We start from the raw sequence: 6,000 nt of genomic DNA, 5'->3' as shown, positions 1-6,000 counted from the left end.
CCTCTTCATCCTACTTCTTCCCCTCCACGTCCTCTTCCTCGGCCTCCTCTACTTCTCACTCTTCCTGCTCCCTCCATTGTACTCCACACACAGAGCTTACCTGTAGCTTATTCATAGTGCTTAGGCTGATTGCAAAGTGAACTAATTATCTAAAAAAGTTTTCACATGTGAAAGTGTGCCAGACAGTTGGCAAAATAGTGTAAATAATGGCCATAAATGTGTATAGTTTTGCTAGGAGTGTGTTGAAAATTTGGTAATTGAGTGTAAGCAGTGAGTTGTGTTCAAAGTTCTGCAAAGTGTGTCTTACAAAATGGCAAACTGAGTGCAAAGCAGTGTTTGTGCTTTTAGTTTTGCAAACTCAGTGAGTGGTTTTGCTATAAGTATTGATAGTTTTAGAAATTGTGCTATAAGAATCACAGTTAGGGTTTAAGCATTCAGAAAAAACTGTAATTCAATTCAATTTTATTTATATAGTGCCAAATCCAAACAATAGTCACCTCAAGGTGCTTTATATAGCAGAGAAAACCCCAACAATCATATTGCACCCCATAAGCAGGCGCTTTGGAAACAGTGGGAAGGAAAAAGTCCCTTTTAACAGGAAGAAACCTCCAGCAGAACCAAGCTGAGGGAGGGGCGGCCATCTGCCACGATGGGGTAAGGGTGTTACCAGTCCATTTACCAGTCAATTTACCATTTATCATATATTCATGTCTTCCAGAATTGTCACCACACCTAGAAGGAAGGGTTTGGTGACAAAAATTCATTTACAAACCCCCCATGCCTCCTGTGCTCTGTAAACCAAAAAGAAAGGACAAACGAGGCTGTCGAATCCAAAATGTGAAAAAGCAGACAAAACTGGGTGATGAAAACTAACCAGCTGGAGCAAAGGTATCTCACAATGTGAGATGCCAGTCATGCCTAATACGCCAAATGCATAAAAGCTGCAGCAGGCTTCTGCTGCTGGAAGCTGAAGGTAGCCTTTAATCACAGCACAATGAGAGAACTTAGCTTGTTTAGTAAAGCTATACTTAAATATTCTACTGCTTGGATGTTTGTTCATTTATTTGATTTTCAATTTTGGACTTCGGATATTTGTTTTTGTCTCAATTTGTCTATCTGACATCCCTCCCACTCACAGAAGTGATCATTGTGCTTCAGTTCCGTTCATTATGGCTATAATTAGCCACTTTTCTCTTTAGCATTCGTTTTTCTTTTTCAAAAAAGGCCTAGTGAATTATCTGTGCACAGAGGACCACTGATTTGCAATGATGTCTCGATCTCTTGGTGCAGGAAAACTGCTCTCTCTCTCTCTCCCTGCAGTGTTCATGGGGTGAGCGAGCAGCGAGGATTCAGAGAGTGATGGAGAGCAGAGTTTCACAGACCTTCTGTGGCTTCTAACTCTCTCCTGCAGAAATCTCTTTACCTGCAAATGTACCCAAAATTACAGCAAAGATATTACCTCTATTTAATGCATGTGGTGATTTAGTCACAGGTTTAAAATGAGACACAATAACACCGCTCACAGAGTTAGCATGCTTTTGTGAGCGTTCACTGGAAAGCACAGTGTGTCAGGATTAGGGAGAGCTGTGCTGGTGCCTGAGCCCTGCAGCAGGGGTTGAATGACAGGACCAGTGGCAGAATCAAGAATTTGTTAAGTTGTTTCATTTAGTCCAAACCTTAGAAACTGTTGAGTTTCACAGAGTGACTTGTAAATCACCTCTTCTTTGTCTCCTCTTAAGCAGCTTGTTTATTTCCTCCCTCGATAGCTATTGCTGCTACTATGTCCCCTAAAGCAGGGTTTACTTCTGAGAGGAAATGAGGCGCTCTGCCCTGGACCTTCAATTGGTAACCCATAGCAACAGTTCTCTTTTGCCCAATAAGCAGGTGAACATATGAGCCACTCAGTAGGTGAACTTATAGCTGACTGACCTGCAGAAGTCTGGAGGAGGTGTAATGGAAAAGTGGCAAATGCTGTAAACATTTTTTGTGATCACCTGGGAAATATAGGCAACCACCTGAGGCAGCAAAACTGTATTAGGGTGCATGGGGGTGTTGTACATGGAAGACTGCAATGCCTTTTGGGACTGGATCCACTTCTACTCGGTGCCAAAGCTATCGGAGGGCTGTGTTTTCTCTCTGGGAATACTTGGGACCTTTGACCCCAGCCAGGAGGCATGGCCTGACACAGGTTATCTGCCTTAAGGTCTTCAGTCAGACCCTGCGGAGGCGTGATCCCATTATGACTTAGTGCAAGGGTAGGTTTATTACTTATTAGCAGAACGTTAAAGAAAAACAGCACAAAAAAAATCATTGACTGCTTATGTGTGTACAAGATGTTTTTGGAGGCAGAGTATACCTTTATTTGTTCACCGTTATCTAATTAGATAATTCTTTTTCATTTCTCTTTTGCAACAATTGAAGACAATTTATCAGAATGTCAGGGTCAGGAGCACACCTCACATACTTCCCCTCTGGTTCTGAGACTATATATGACTTTCTGCAGTGCAGCCTATTTGTTTTATTTTAATTCTCAGTTGTCACACCTCTGAGGATCGGCCCAACCCAGTCCTCACTGAGGCCTTCCCCAAACCACAGTCCCAACCCTAGATCCATTTTTTGTTCCATCCACCATTGTCTTTCAAGAAACACTGTGAGTCTAATTTCAGGATGTGGTGCCTGTTAGTGAAAGTACATTTCCATTTTAATTCTCCCTCCTTCATAACACTGACCCTGCTTGGTTGGATTCAATAATGCGTCTTCCTTAATTAAACCAGCTGTTTTCATCACAGACCACCTTCTGTCCAACAAAAGTACTGCATGGACTGCATGCCAAAGAGTCTGCATGGAAGAGGACATTTGATCATGCTCTGTGATCATGTACTACACCTGTACCATAGATAAGAAATGGATCAGTTATAGACTTGCATATCTAATCACATTGCCATATGAATTCAGTGTAAGAACACATACCTTTTGTGCCTTTGGGTTTTTCATGTGCCGACAGAGTATTCAGTGTCATTTTATGCAAAGCATGAGTGGTTTATAAAATGCAAAGCTTTCGTATGTGTGTGTATGTGTGTGTGCACATATTTCACCTCAAATTACAAAGATGGATCCTCATGATGTCATTTTCTCATCACCGCAGCTTATACCCATTTCCTTATTTGTTGTATTTCACAGATACATAAAATCCCCTCATTGTATTCTTGTTTACAGTGTTAGAACTGGCAGGTGTTATCTGTGAATAAGTAAAATACAAAATGATGCTGTGTAGAGAGGGTGAAAGAAGCCACATGAGACTGGAACGGGAGGAAGAACAATATCCAGGATGGTATTTGCAAAGATAAGGTTTTTAAATTATAAAAGAAGAAAGTTATAATTGGAGGACATGAATAAAGTGTTAAAATAATTATGGAGAAGTGTCTGGATCGTTTGGTAAAAATGGGAATATTTAAGTATAGATTGAGTTCATGTTGTGTTCAGATAAGAGTGAAATTTAGTTTGCACTAAATTTATGTAAGTCCTGTTTTAGCAAAGTGCAGCAAGAACGAACAACTAGAGAGGACGTCAGGATGAAAGAAAGGGAAAAATCACAGCGCTGTGGTTTTATCTTGGACTCTAGGTGGACGCAGAGTTTCAAGGGTTCTAGAGCTTCTTTAGCTCCGGTTAGAGTAAGTGACATAAGCACTAAACTAACACATCCGTATACTGGGCCGGACTGTCTGCTGTGCGGAAATGACGACCACGAGGTGAGAATAAAAAGAAAAGAAAAAAACTCTGCCTCTCCTGCGCTGATATTGATCCTTTTCTGTTTGTTTTTTTCAGGCCATTATGGGTCTAACGACATTATGAGAGCAATGCTAATTCATGCAGACCAGTTTTAAGAGCTAGGTCAGAAATGTCTCACCCAGTATTACATAAAATATTGGAACATCAGTGCAGCTTTATTGTGCAAAATGGACAGTGGTGTATCTCTGGCTATTTTTAGGTAGGTTAAGTAAATCCCTCCTGGTTAGAGTTTGGTACACAGTATATATCTGTGTATAAATAACTATGGACCAGTAATTCTGTAATTATCCATTTCACTGTACAGTGTTATAGGTGCTGGGTAGGTTAATTGTAGCTTAGAGCAAGTTGTGTAGTGAGGCATGCTCTGTGGGATTGCTATTTGTGTTAGTCACAGCATCTAATCTTTTAGCAGCACCTCCTCCTGTTAGAGAATCCTCTTTGGCATCTGTGTGGAAACAGGTTTAAGTCCGGACTCAGTATCAGACAGAGGAAAAGCGGCAGAGGAAACTGAGGAGATGTTTAAAATGTGAGGAACGAGTGAGGAATGCGAGTAAAGAGGAGCGATTGTGAGAATGAGCAAAGAGCCTGAGGGTCTGATACATAGTGTAAGTTTGACCTCAGATGGAGGAAGACATGAAATGAGGATATTTGTGGGAGTGCCGACATCAGCACATTTCTATTTGCACTCATTCACATGCGTTCACCTCACTGCTTGCAATTTAACCTTTTCCTTCCCCAGTGAGGAGGTCTGATAAATGATCAATCACAGACAAATGCACACAGACATCTGTATGTGCAGTGCTTAACAAAATTATTAGACCACCAGCAAGGGTAAGGTTTATGTCACAGCTGCCCTAAATTACCAGCATATGTAATTCCCCAAATCATTTTTATGCTACTGTAATGTTAATTTAGTACCTGTGAAGCCATGCATAGTATTTAAACAATATAATACTTGCAGAGTTGATCTTTCTGCATAAAAGGAGCAGATGAAAATGCAAGAAACTATAATAGTGCAACAAAAAACAGAACCAGAAACTCTGTGGCTCTGTGGTTATGACATAAAACTTTGGACATGAGGAGAAAGAAGAGATCAGAGGAAAAATAATAAGATTCAAACTACACCTTTAAGCTGTTGTCAGGGGAAATGTGAATTTGCAGAACAGGAGGAGGATAAGCTCTCTGCCTTGATCTTTACTCTTTGGGAATATCACAAACGCCTTCTAATATCCTTGACTGAGAGTACAAGAGAACGCAGCTGACTCATTGATCATGCCAGAAGGTTTTCAGAGAGCGTGAGCGGGCCAGGGGTAAAGTAGAGACTCCCATCATTCTGTGGTTTTGCTTCTATGTTCATTTAAGATGGTGCACACTGTGGAAATCTGGACAGGGAGATGATAGGCTGAAATCAGAACACATTTATCCTGCCAACAAGCTTGTGTATCGCTTTGGCCTGAATGGCTTCTTCTCTGCAGAATTTTATCGTTGTCTTAACTTGACTCAGCTTGGTCTTTAGGGTTTTCCATTAGGTGGTAGTACCTGTTACCGGGTATTTCTAGTACCTGCTCTGTAAGGTTTCCAAGTCACTCTCAAAATGTGACATGTACAGATTGCATGTCAGGGCCTGTGCAGTCAATGGCATCACTCAATAAGTCATGAGAGTGACTCCTTAACAAAATCAAAAGCACCGATGTTGAATGACACATTGGTGTCACAGATCACATTGAAAGTTTTGGCAAAGTACAAATGTACGATGACCCAGAATGAATTAAACTAGCCAAAGGTTTCCATGAAACTAAGAGATTGTGATGTGAAGGGGGCTCGTCCGGGATTTGAACCTGGGACCTCTCGCACCCGAAGCGAGAATCATACGCCTAGACCAACGAGCCACAGGAAGCCTGCACTCACGTCTGGAACTCTGAAAGTAGAGAATTAAATCGGCCTTCAAATTCAAGCAAGAATAATTTTAAGCCCTCTTTACTATCCATTTTTTTAAAAATGTCAGGCCTTTACTACTGACAAGCTCCAACAGCGATGACTCCAGAGAGACGGCACACAATGAATGAGAAAAAAAGGGTTCCCAGTCATCCAGGTCATGGTAGTCTGATGAGCTTTGATAGAAAGCAGCTGGAATTCTCTAAGTTGCTTGAAGACCTTTCACCTCTCATCTGAGAACCTTCGTTAGTTCTAACACTAAATGGTGCAGAGTCC

General features: G+C 41.2%; 1 non-coding gene across 1 annotated transcript; it reads right to left on the bottom strand.

The window, feature by feature from the left end:
• Positions 1-5,606: 5,606 nt before the first annotated feature.
• Positions 5,607-5,678, bottom strand: trnap-cgg (transfer RNA proline (anticodon CGG)). The gene has a single exon. It is a non-coding gene; the product is annotated as a tRNA-Pro (tRNA).
• Positions 5,679-6,000: the final 322 nt, after the last annotated feature.

Source organism: Oreochromis niloticus, linkage group LG4 (assembly GCF_001858045.2).
Source record: "Oreochromis niloticus isolate F11D_XX linkage group LG4, O_niloticus_UMD_NMBU, whole genome shotgun sequence".
In the NCBI taxonomy this organism is placed as follows: domain Eukaryota; kingdom Metazoa; phylum Chordata; class Actinopteri; order Cichliformes; family Cichlidae; genus Oreochromis; species Oreochromis niloticus.
The sequence above is the reverse complement of the archived record's forward strand: the minus strand, read 5'-3'. Positions and strand labels throughout refer to the sequence as shown.